The sequence below is a fragment of the Nycticebus coucang genome, chromosome 9, assembly GCF_027406575.1.
Source record: "Nycticebus coucang isolate mNycCou1 chromosome 9, mNycCou1.pri, whole genome shotgun sequence".
Taxonomy (NCBI): Eukaryota; Metazoa; Chordata; class Mammalia; order Primates; family Lorisidae; genus Nycticebus; species Nycticebus coucang.
Window position 1 is genome coordinate 89,926,266 of NC_069788.1, and position 11,629 is coordinate 89,937,894.

At 44.0% G+C, this 11,629-nt stretch overlaps 1 long non-coding RNA gene across 1 annotated transcript; it reads right to left on the reverse strand.

Moving 5' to 3' along the window:
* Positions 1 to 1,127: 1,127 nt before the first annotated feature.
* On the reverse strand, positions 1,128 to 11,401 carry LOC128594576 (uncharacterized). The gene is made up of 4 exons (XR_008382595.1): positions 11,354 to 11,401; positions 9,084 to 9,167; positions 1,361 to 1,439; positions 1,128 to 1,263 (listed from the first exon to the last, which is right to left on the reverse strand). It is a non-coding gene; the product is annotated as an uncharacterized LOC128594576 (long non-coding RNA).
* Positions 11,402 to 11,629: the final 228 nt, after the last annotated feature.

Sequence of the window (11,629 nt, forward strand, 5' to 3'; positions counted from 1 at the left end):
CCAAATTCCAGCAGGCATAACCCACGTGCTCTAATGTCAGCTTTATCAGAAACAAACAAACAAAAAAGAAATACGTCTCATTTACTTGTCCTTTCCCTCAAATGGCTGGCTCTGGGCAGGGCAGTCGGGGCCGGTTATCCAAGCTCAAAAACTGCTAATAGCAGGCACTCAAACCGTAGCAGGACCTTACTGAGAACAACTTTTGGTATTTAGTATCATGCTTCCTACTGAAATGGTTTTATCTGGAATGATGAAAGGAACTAGAGTCAGAATCTGCAGAGCAGGGAAGTGAGGAGATCAAGCCCCATCAGCCTGGTTGCTGTGTCACAGGATGGGCAGACCCCCTGGGTTTGTCCCACACGGGACATGTAGAGTGGAAGAGAAATCGATCCTGGGCTGGATTATACCTTGAGTGGTGAGCTTCTTGGTTACTACAGCACCGCCTAGTCCATCCTAATTCATACAACCAGAAACCATGAAATGCAGCAAAGAATCTTTACCTAATAAGCAAACTAGAAAGGTGATTAAGATCTGAAAAGCACAGTGAAGGCTGAGGGAAACTCACGAGGGGGCCACATTAGAAACTTCCAGTTATAAGATGCTCACCACAGGCCAGGTGGGAAGTCAGCCCAGATGCTGGAAAAATTTAGGGATTTGGGCACTGAGTCACCTGGGAGAGGATACAGCACACCAGGCCAAGTGAGGGGACATCCCCCCTAAAGTGGCATAACCAATGGTTTCCAAGAGTATTTGCTCTCAGGAGTCAAAGCTCCTTTTGCAAAATCCAAGAGCTCATTGTATGGGATTATCTGGGAACAACAGATTGGAGCTAACAAAAGTCTTTTAAAATTCCATTGGGCTTGGGTGGTGCCTGTGGCTCAAAGGGGTAGGGTGCTGGCCCCATATGTTGGAGGTGGTGGGTTCAAACCCAGCCCTGGCAAAGAACTGCAAAAAAAAAAAAAAGAGAGAAAGAAAAGAAAATTCCATTGGGCTCCTCTAACACAGAGGACAGAGGACAAACAAGGTCAGCAATGCGTGTTAAGTAAAAAAACATTTTTTTCTTTCATCAGCAGTTGATACCCTCAGAATATGTTCTGAGATTTATCAACATGTGTCTTCTATTTCCAAGTTGACTTTCAACATTAAAATGTCAGGATGAAACTGCTAAGGACAGCAGAAAGAATAGGAATCCCAGCTTCACCTTCGCTGCCGTGGCCTGTCCTGAGCAGGCTGTTGGATCTCTATGATTCTCAGCTTCATCGACTGCAAAGCAGAGAAAATAAGACTTAGCATGTAGGTTTATTTTACAGATTAATTGCAGAGTGTCACACTAAAAAGGTTCTGGTACTTAGCTGATCACCAAATAATTAAGACTGTGAATTCCAGAAGTATTACTTCCGGGGCAGGTGGCATGGCTGGCTTCCTTGTCTCTTGATACACTGGCAGAAAATGAACAGAGGAATGAATTACTCATCTTCACACATTTGTTACCATTGACTATGAGCTGGAATACTTTTCTAGCTCTATCATTAATGTGCTGCTTAATGTTGGGGACCTCCCCGCTCCTCCTGGAGCCTCAGTTTCCTCCCCAGCAAAATGTGAGCACTGAGGCCCTCGAGTCCTGACATTCTACAGAGAGTTGGGGGCATCAGGCCAGCCCCAGGCCATCCTCCCCTGTGAGCTCTGTGCCATCTCCTGAGCTGAAGTCAGGGGACACACAGGGAAAAGGGCTCCGTCTGCTTTGAAAATCACCCCCCAAGTCAGGACCATGTGTAGAGACAATGGCCACAAGAAGCAGAGCCGAGCCCTGTATTGGTTCCCTGTTGCTGCTACCACAAATGACCCCACACTTTGTGGTTTTATTTATTTATTTATATATTTTTTATTAAGCCTTTAGTACATAGATCATAAATACATTTATGCCATTTTCAATGTGTTGATTCTTTGTACAAATTGGAGTGCTTACATCATACTAATCAACATAGCTTTCACCTCATTTACCCAATTATAGCATTAGGACATTTGTGTTCTACACATGATAGATCCAACTTGTACTTGCAATGTGCTCCATAGTTGTGGTCCCCCTACTATCTCTTACTATCCCTCCCACCCTATCACTTCCCCTGTCCCTCCCCTTCCCTCCTTCATCCTAGGCTAAAGTTGTGTTTCATTTTTCATATGCAAGTGTGAGTTATTATAAATTGGTTTCACAGTAGTACTGAGTATATTGGATACTTTTTTTTTCCATTCCTGAGATACTTTGCTAAGAAGAATATTTTCTAGCTCCATCCATGTAAACATAAAAGAGGTAAAGTCTCCATTTTTTTTTACTGCTGCATAGTATTCCATGGTATACATATACCATAATTTATTAATCCATTCATGGGTCGACCTAGAAGAGGAATTGCAGGATCAAACGGCAGGTCTACATTTAGATCCCTGAGTGTTCTCCAAACTTCCTTCCAAAAGGAACGACTAGCTTGCATTCCCACCAGCAGTGCAGGAGTGTTCCCTTTTCTCCACATTTATGCCAACATCTGTTGTTTGGGGATTTTTGTGATGTGGGCTACCCTTACTGGAGTTAGATGATATCTCAGAGTAGTTTTGGTTTGCATTTCTCTGTTGATTAAAGATGATGAGCATTTTTTCATGTGTCTGTAGGCCATGCGCCTGTCTTCTTCAGAGAAGCTTCTGTTCATGTCTCTTGCCCACAATGGAATGGGATCACTTGTATTTTGCTTAGTAATAAGTTTGAGTTCTCCGTGGATTCTAGTTATTAGAGTGCCGGGAGCCGAAACATATCACAAAAATGCCCCTTGCTATCTTGATTTTACGAGCAAACTATTCTCAGGAATTCAACCATAAACAGCAACGGTACTTTCCCCTTGCATATCTCCTCAAAAATGCACCCCCCACCTTAGGGTCCTTCTAGTAATTTTCCAGAAACTAGCCCCCTCCCCGCCCTGTTAGGAATAGCCCTTAGTTACTTCCTCGTTTGTGTGCTTATAAGTCCAGCTGAAAAATAAACTCGACGGAGCTCGATCAGACTCTTGACTTGCTCTCAGTCTTTCGTGTCTCTTGTCCCCTCATTCGACTGACCCCTTTGTTTCCCAGGTCCCCGTTGAATTCCCCGCGGGCCAGGGCAATTGGCGCCCGACGTGGGGCAAGGGTATGGGGGTGTCATCGAACATTGCTGCCAGTAAGGGTATCCTTATCATTGGATTGCCGCAACACCAAGGTTGTGAGTGAAAATCCGCACTGTGATCGCCGTGCCACAAGAAGGACGTGAGTGAAGATCCTCACTGAGATCGCCGTACAATTGCCCACCTGCGAGTCTGATCCGTCAAGGTAAGAGAAAGCAACGAGTTTATGGGACAAACGTTAAGTAAACATGACTTGTTTATTCAGGGACTCAAGGAGTCCCTCAAGACACGAGGAATTCGAGTAAAGAAAAAAGATCTCTATAAATTTTTTGTTTTTATTGGTGATATCTGTCCTTGGTTCCCCCAAGAAGGCACTATTGATGTTCTGAAATGGACTAGAGTCAGTGATTGTCTAAAAGATTATTATAGAACATTCGGCCCTAAAAAAAATCCCCGTTCAGGCATTTTCCTACTGGAACTGATCTTTGATATTTTAAAAACTTACAACCAATGGCCTGATATCCAAGAAGTTGTTAAAGAAGGAGAGAAGGCGCTTAAAGAACACTCCAGACCACCCTCAGCCTGCCCTTCTGTTTCTGTTCCTATGCCTGAGCCCGACTCCCTGTCCCCCAAAGAAATGACCACCCAGGAAGAGGAGGCCGCTAATTCTAACTGGCCTCCCTTCCCTTCCGTCCTAAATCATCCCCCTTCCTATGCTTCTGCCCCTCCATTTTGTGCTCCGATTCTAGGTGTAGATACACCAATTAAAAATGTCAAATGCAAATTATGTCAAGAGGTCTCCTCCCTTAAGGACTTACTCCAAACAAGGAAGGAACATTTAAAACTCATTCCAGAGTTATGTGCTTTAGAATTGGAGCTAAAAATCCCCCCCCACCCAACGTTTCATAAACATAGCTCAAAACAAAAACCTTTAAAGGTGCTGCACGCCTTTCCTGTAACTAAGATAAAAGGGAATCCCCCTCCCGAATCAGGACCAAAACCCCCCTCTGATGGGAACGAACACCCCTCGGCAGATGACGCCTCAGATAATGACCACGAGGCCTCTGACTCAGATGCTGAAAAAGCTGAAACTGCCGATCAGCAGTATCATCGCTTGAATTTCAAGCATGTTAAAGAATTAAAAACTGCCGTGTCCCTCTATGGCCCCACAGCCCCTTTCACTATATCTATAGTTGAATCTCTGAGCGAGCGGTGGCTCACCCCAAATGACTGGTTCTTTATAACCCGTGCCACCCTGCCTGGAGGTGATTATGTCCTCTGGAGAACCGAATATGCTGATAACTGCAAAGAAACAGCAGCCCGAAATCTTGAAAATAAGACCTCCAAGAAATGGACTAGGGATAAACTCATGGGACGTAGTCCCTATGATAGTAACATTATACAAGCTAAATTTTCCCCCGGGCTCCTAATCCTTAATTTTTTAAATATAGATGCCCAGGGCAAGTCTGCCGCTGACCGCCTTTGGCACCCAAAAACAAATAACAATTATGCCACAGTCCTATGGAAGGATCCACTCACCTCAAAATGGAACGGCCCAGACCCAGTTCTTATCTGGGGCCGAGGATCTGTATGCCTATTTGATATGAAAGAAAATGCAGCCAGATGGCTGCCTGAAAGATTAGTAAAACAAATTGATAACAAATCTAAAATCCTGGGAGAAGAACCTCCTTGAGATTATCTTTCTCCTTTCCCTTCCAGAACCACGGATTTCCATCCATGATGCTGCCTTATCTCCTGATCTTCTGCCTCCCAGCACTGGGCCAACCTGTTCCAGCGGTCACCAAGCCCTTCACTTGGCGCTGTTATTTAACTGAAAACTCGACTGATGAAAAAGGTTTTGGCCACCTCCTAGCCACTGCCGACTGCCCGCCTTCATAAGCTTAGCTTAGATTTACAAAAACAAAAATTTTCTTCTGAGGCAAATGAGTGGTGGAAATCCTCCATGTACTCCTTACTCATGCCCCTTGCAGGTCCCCTTATTAGCTTGCTATTAATAATCACCCTTGGACCCATTATTCTTAACAAAATCATGAATTTTATCAAATCACAGATTGACTCCCTGGCATCAAAACCCATTCAAGTCCATTATCATAGACTCGACCTTGCAGACCGGGGCCTTGCCGAACCTAACAACGAAGATTTTCCTCCAGGAACCGCGTAAGCACTCAGAGCTATGCACGTTGACTCACCATCATATGTAAGTACAACCTGGGTACCTTTTTACGGGGTGCAATAAAGACACTGCAGAGGGAAGGCATAAACAGCCTCTCTGAGTCCCTTGGAAGCAAACCTGATTTGCATAGAGGTTAGCGTCATAAAAATTTCTCCTCTCCTCCCCAAAAGACGCTCAAACTTATCACGCGGTCATTATGCCCGCAGGAGGAATCAGGTCAATACTTCCCCCCAAAAGGTTAATGCTCTCTCTTCTACGCCGACAACTGACAGACCCCAACAATTTAAAAAACTAAAAGGGAGGAGATGCCGAGAGCCAAAACATAGCACAAAAATGCCCCTTGCTATCTTGATTTTACGAGCAAACTATTCTCAGGAATTCAACCATAAACAGCAACGGTACTTTCCCCTTACGTATCTCCTCAAAAATGCACCCCCCGCTTTAGGGTCCTTCTCCTAGTAATTTTCCAGAAACTAGCCCCCTCCCCGCCCTGCTAGGAACAGCCCTTAGTTACTTCCTCGTTTGTGTGCTTATAAGTCCAGCTGAAAAATAAACTCAACGGAGCTTGATCAGACTCTTGACTTGCTCTCATTCTTTCGTGTCTCTTGTCCTCTCATTCGACTGACCCCTTTGTTTCCCAGGTCCCCATTGAATTCCCCGCGGGCCGGGGCATTAGACCTTTGTTGGTAGTATAACTTGCAAAAATCCCCTCCCATTCTGAGGGCTATTTGTTTTACTTAGTGTGTTCTTGGCAGTGCAGATGCTTTTTAATTTGATCAGATCCCAGTAATATATTTTTGATGTTGCTTCAATTGCCTGGGATGTCTTCCTCATGAAGTATTCTCCCAGGCCAATTTTTTCAAGCATTTCCCCTGCACTCTCTCTAAGAATATTTATAGTTTTATGTCTTAAGTTTAAGTCCTTTAACCAGTAAGAGTCCATTTTTGTTAGAGGAGAAAGGTGTGGGTCCAGTTTCAGTCTTCTACAAGTTGCCAGCCAATTCATTTAGCACCATTTATTGAATAAGAAATCTTTCCCCCAATTTATATTTTTAACAGACTTATCAAAAATCAAATGATGATAAGTGTCTGCATTCACCTCTTGGTCTTCAATTCTGTTCCATACATCTACCTCTCTATTTTTGTGCCAGTACCATGCTGTTTTGATCACTATGGATTTATAGTATAGACTGAAGTCTGGAAGCATTATTCCTCCCGATTTGTTTTTATTTCTGAGTAATGTCTTGGCTATTCAAGGTTAATTCTGTTTCATTATGAAACAAAGTACTAATTTTTCCAGGTCTTTAAAATATGACATAGGTGTTTCAATAAGGATCGCGTTAAATCTGTAGATTGAGGGCGGCGCCTGTGGCTCAAGGAGTAGGGCGCCGGTCCCATATGCTGGAGGTGGCGGGTTTAAACCCAGCCCCAGCCAAAAAAAACCACAAAAAAAAGAAAATACAAAAATCTGTAGATTGCTTTAGGTAGTATAGACATTTTAACAATGTTGATTCTTCCCAGCCATGAGCATCGTATATTTTTCTATTTGTTAACATCTTCAGTGATTTCTTTTCTCAGAGTTTCATAGTTCTCTTTATAGAGATCTTTCACATCCTTTGTTAGATACACTCCCAGATATTTCATCTTCTTTGAGACTATTGTAAAGGGAACAGAATCCTTAATTGTTTTTTCCCCTTGACTATTGTTGATGTATATAAAGGCTACAGATTTATGAGTGTCAATTTTGTATCCTGAGACATTACTATATTCCTTGATCACTTCTAGGAGTTTTGTAGTTGATTCCCTGGGATTTTCTAGATATATAATCATATCGTCTGTGAAAAGTGACAGTTTGATCTCCTCTGGCCCTATTTGGATCCCCTTAATTGCCTTCTCTTGCCTGATTGCAGTGGCTAAGACTTCCATTACAATGTTAAAAAGCAGTGGAGACAGTGGGAATCCTTGCCTGGTTCCTGATCTGAGTGGAAATGATTTCAATTTTACTCCATTCACTATGATATTGGCCGTGGGTTGCTGTAGATGGCCTCTATCAGTTTAAGAAATGTTCCTTCTATACCTATTTTCTTAAGCGTTCTGATCAAGAAAGGATGCTGGATATTGTCAATAGCTTTTTCTGCATCAATTGAGAGAATCATATGGTCTTTGTTTTTTAATTTGTTTATGTGATGTATTATATTTATGGATTTACATATATTGAACCATCCTTGGGACCCTGGAATGGAACCCACCTAGTTGTGGTGTATAATTTGTTTGATGTGTTGTTGGATTCTGTTTGCTAGGATCTTATTGAATATTTTTGCATCAACATTCATTACAGATATTGGTCTATAATTTTCTTTTCTTTTTGGCTCTTTTTCTGGTTTGGGTATCAGGGTGATATTTGCTTCATAGAATGTGTTGGAAAGTATTCCTTCTTTTTCTATGTTTTGGAAAAGATTAAGTAATATAGGTACTAATTCCTCTTTAAAGGTTTAGTAGAATTCTGATGTGAAGCCATCTGGTCCTGGGCTTTTCTTTTGGGGGATATTTCTTATACTTGATGCTATTTCAGAGCTTGTTAATAGGCTTGTTCAACATTTCCACTTCTTTCTGGCTAAGTCTAGGAGGGTGGCATGTTTCCAAGTATTGATCTATTTCCTTCAGATTTTCATACTTCTGAGAGTAGAGTTTTATGTAGTATTCATTAAGGATTTTGTGAATTTCTGAGGAGTCTGTTGTTATTTGGCCTTTATCATTTCTGATTGATGAAATTAGGGATTTTACTCTTCTACTTCTGGTTAGGTTGGCCAAAGGCTTATCTATTTTATTGACCTTTTCAAAAAACCAACTGTTTGATTGGTTGATCTGTTGTATATTCTTTTGTCTTCAATTTCATTTAGTTTTGTCCTAATTTTAGTCATTTCTTTTATTCTGCTGGGTTTAGGGTTGGAAAGTTCTTCCTTTTCCAGTTGCTTGAGATGTCCTATTAAGTTATTGACTTCCTCTCTTTCTATTCTATTGAGGAAGGCTTGCAACGCTATAAATTTTCCTCTTAGGACTGCCTTTGCAGTATCCCAGAGGTTCTGATAGTTCGTTTCTTCATTATTGTGTTGTTCCAAAAATTTGGTAATTTCCTTCTTAATCTCGTCTATGACCCAGCCATCATTCAGCATGAGGTTATTTAGTTTCCATGCTTTTGTATGTGTGTGGAGATTCCTGTTTTTAATGAGTTCAACTTTTATTCCATGATGGTCCAAGAAAATACAAGGAATGATTTCTAGTCTTTTAAATTTGCTGAGGTTAGACTTGTGTCCTAAGATGTGATCAATTTTGGAGGATGATCCATGGGCTGATGAGAAGAATGTGTATTCAGTTTTATTAAGATGAAATGTTCTGTAGGTATCTATTAGATGTAAATGTTGAATGGTTAAGTTTAGTTCTAAAATTTCTTTGCTTAGCTTCTTTTTTGAGGATCTATCCCGCTTCATGGTTTTAAATAGAAATGTATTCTCTTACAGTTCTGGAGGCCAGAAGTTCAGAATCAGTATCACTGGGACAAACTCAAGGCTCTAGGGGAGATGCCATTGCACCCTCTTCTAACCTGTGGTGGTGACTAGAATCACTTGGCATGTGTCCATTTCTGCAAACTCAGCCTCAGTGGCCACATGGCCTCCTCTTCTTCATCTGCCTCAAATTTCCACCTGCCTCTCACCCATGAGGTGACTTGCAATAGTACTTAGAACTTACCCAGATAACCTGCCCATTTCCAGGCCCTGAACTTAAGCACGTCTGCAAAGACTCTTCTTCCACACATTGTAACATTGACAGGCTCTGGGGACCAGGAAAGAGACATAGCTTTGGGAACTATTACTGAACCTTAGTGTTCATGAGGCCTAAAGTAAGACAGAACCCTAATATGTGTGTGTGTGTGTGTGTGCACATCTGAGTCTGCATGTCTCTGTGATTCTCTGTGTCTTCATGGGGTCTGTATGTGTCTGTGTGTGCTTGTGTGCATCTAACTACATGTGTCTTTGTGTAGCCAGGTGTATATGTCCTTATGTCTTCATGTGCTGTGAGTATGCCTGTGTGTGTCTGTGTATGTGAGTTTCTATGTCTGTATGTATATGTCTGTGCGTGTGTGTTACACAAAATTGAAGCACATGTAAATATGTGGGATTTTAACACTTCTCCCCCACCCCCCACTGGAACAGGGAGAATTAGTCCTTTTGGTCATACCAAAGACACCATGGGTGGCACCTAGACCTTGGCTATTATCGCCCTAAGTGTTGGGACAAATGGGTTATTGAGCCTGAACAGCATAGATTCCAGCCCCTGGAAAAGGGTGTTGGTGGAAGCAGCCCAGCGACACAGTCAGGCACATTGCAAGGCTCTCGGCAGCTGGGAATTCACAGATTGCTCTCAATGCCTCTCTGAGGTGCACATCCAGGAGAGAAAAGCATTTGACCTTGGATGGCCATGGGGCTGCCTTCCACCCACCCCTCCAGATGGCCCTGTACCAGCTGGTTCTGCTGGGCTAAGCTGGGTCAGGGAATAATAGTGAGGCCCTCAGATGGTATCAGCCACATTAGAGACAAACACCTGGCCAGGATCAGGTGGCTCTCCAGGCTTGTTTTCAGGACATAAAGATTGAGCCTATAAGAAGGTCCCCTTAGACTGTAAGTATGAGAAGCCCTGACAGTGAGTGTGGGACAGACTGTGCTGCCAGTCCAGCCTAGCGAGCCTCTCGGTGGAGTCCACACGTTCTGCTCAGTAACTGTAATACTTCTTCCTCAGCCTTCTCCTGAGCTCACAGTGAGGGCTGTGAGCCTCCCTGCCTGGGTTCCTGCCTCCACTTGACATAGGAGTGAACTGAGGTACACAAAGTCCTGGGTCCTCCTGGCCAGAGCCAGGATGTGAACCCAGGCATCCGAGTGTGGCCTGTCCTGGTTGGCAGAGTCAGCTGGGAGTACAGAATCATATCACTCAGAAAGCTCCCAGCACATAGTAGGTCCCTATGAACAGTAAGTGCTGGTGGCTATGACCTGTTTTAGTAACATTTCCCTCCTTCTCCTGCCCTCCCCAGGCTTGGACTGACCCCATAGCCTCCTGGTCATCACTTGTGTCTCCTTCCCACACCTCCAGAGGGCAGGGAAGAGTCAGCCTTGGGACAGCCTCCTTGTTCTCCAAAAGGCTCCTCTGCCCATGTTCCCTCTTCATTGCTCAGCTCCTTTCAAATCTTAGCCTGAGCCAGAGTGTGAGTCCTTGGCAGACTCTATGGCCCACCCCCTAAGAGAACCAGCAGAGAAGAGGGTACCCTTTTAGCTCTGTGCCCTTGTCCATATTGCAGAGGATGGGCTTGTCCTGTTCTTTTCTGCTCTCTGGGCCCTACCTTCCTGCTCCAGGGGCCTCTTCCCTGATCTCTCAGTTAAAACATATGGTTGGAAAGGGGGGTGTGTAGTCATTAACTCCTCTGGTGATTTTTTTCATCACCTACACTCTCTATATATCTGGTCCAGGGCCCTGTCTTTCATCTCTTGGCCCTATTCATCCTGAAGCCTTCGAGTTTGCAAAACCCAGCACCTACTTCCCCCAAAGACCTGCCTGTCAGGTCTCTTTTACTTTCAGATATATTTCACATAATTCTCCCAAGATTTCCATTCCAAAGATTAGCTTTGGAGAGTGAAAATATTTTTTATGGGTCACATAACTGGTAAGCGATAAAGCCTGAATAAGAACCCAGTCCTGGGGAGGCGGAGCAAGATGGCAGCCGAGTAACAGCTTCCTTGCATCTGGGCACCGTGAGTCAGGGGAGATAGGACTCCAGGCATCTCTGGCTGGTGGGATATGCCTATCATCACCCCTGAGAGGATACAGGGAGTCAGCGAGAGACTTCTGGACCCCAAGAGGAGGACTAAAACAGTGGAAAACTGGAAAGTGGTCACGTGTGTTCAATCCGTCTAAACCCGCCCGCAACTTAAGTTCAGTAGCAGCGAGACTGCAAACCAGAAAGGCCTTACCTGTGAACTGTTTTGGTGTCTTTGGACTTGGCACTCAGCTGAACTGCCTTGGGGAGAGCCTGAGCGGGATGCGGAGAACTTTGGCCTTTGTCTGGGGCCCCAGTCTTGGCCGCTGAGCCAGACGGAGCTAATAGTGTTTGGCTCTGGGTCACAGGCAGTCATTGTGAGCCATCTGCCCTGGCAAGCTCTGCCTTCAGGGCCGCAGAGCTGGAATTGGGTGGGAGCCGGTAACCCAGCGACCAAGTAGCCTAAGGGCAGGGTCTGAGCCGCCTTGCA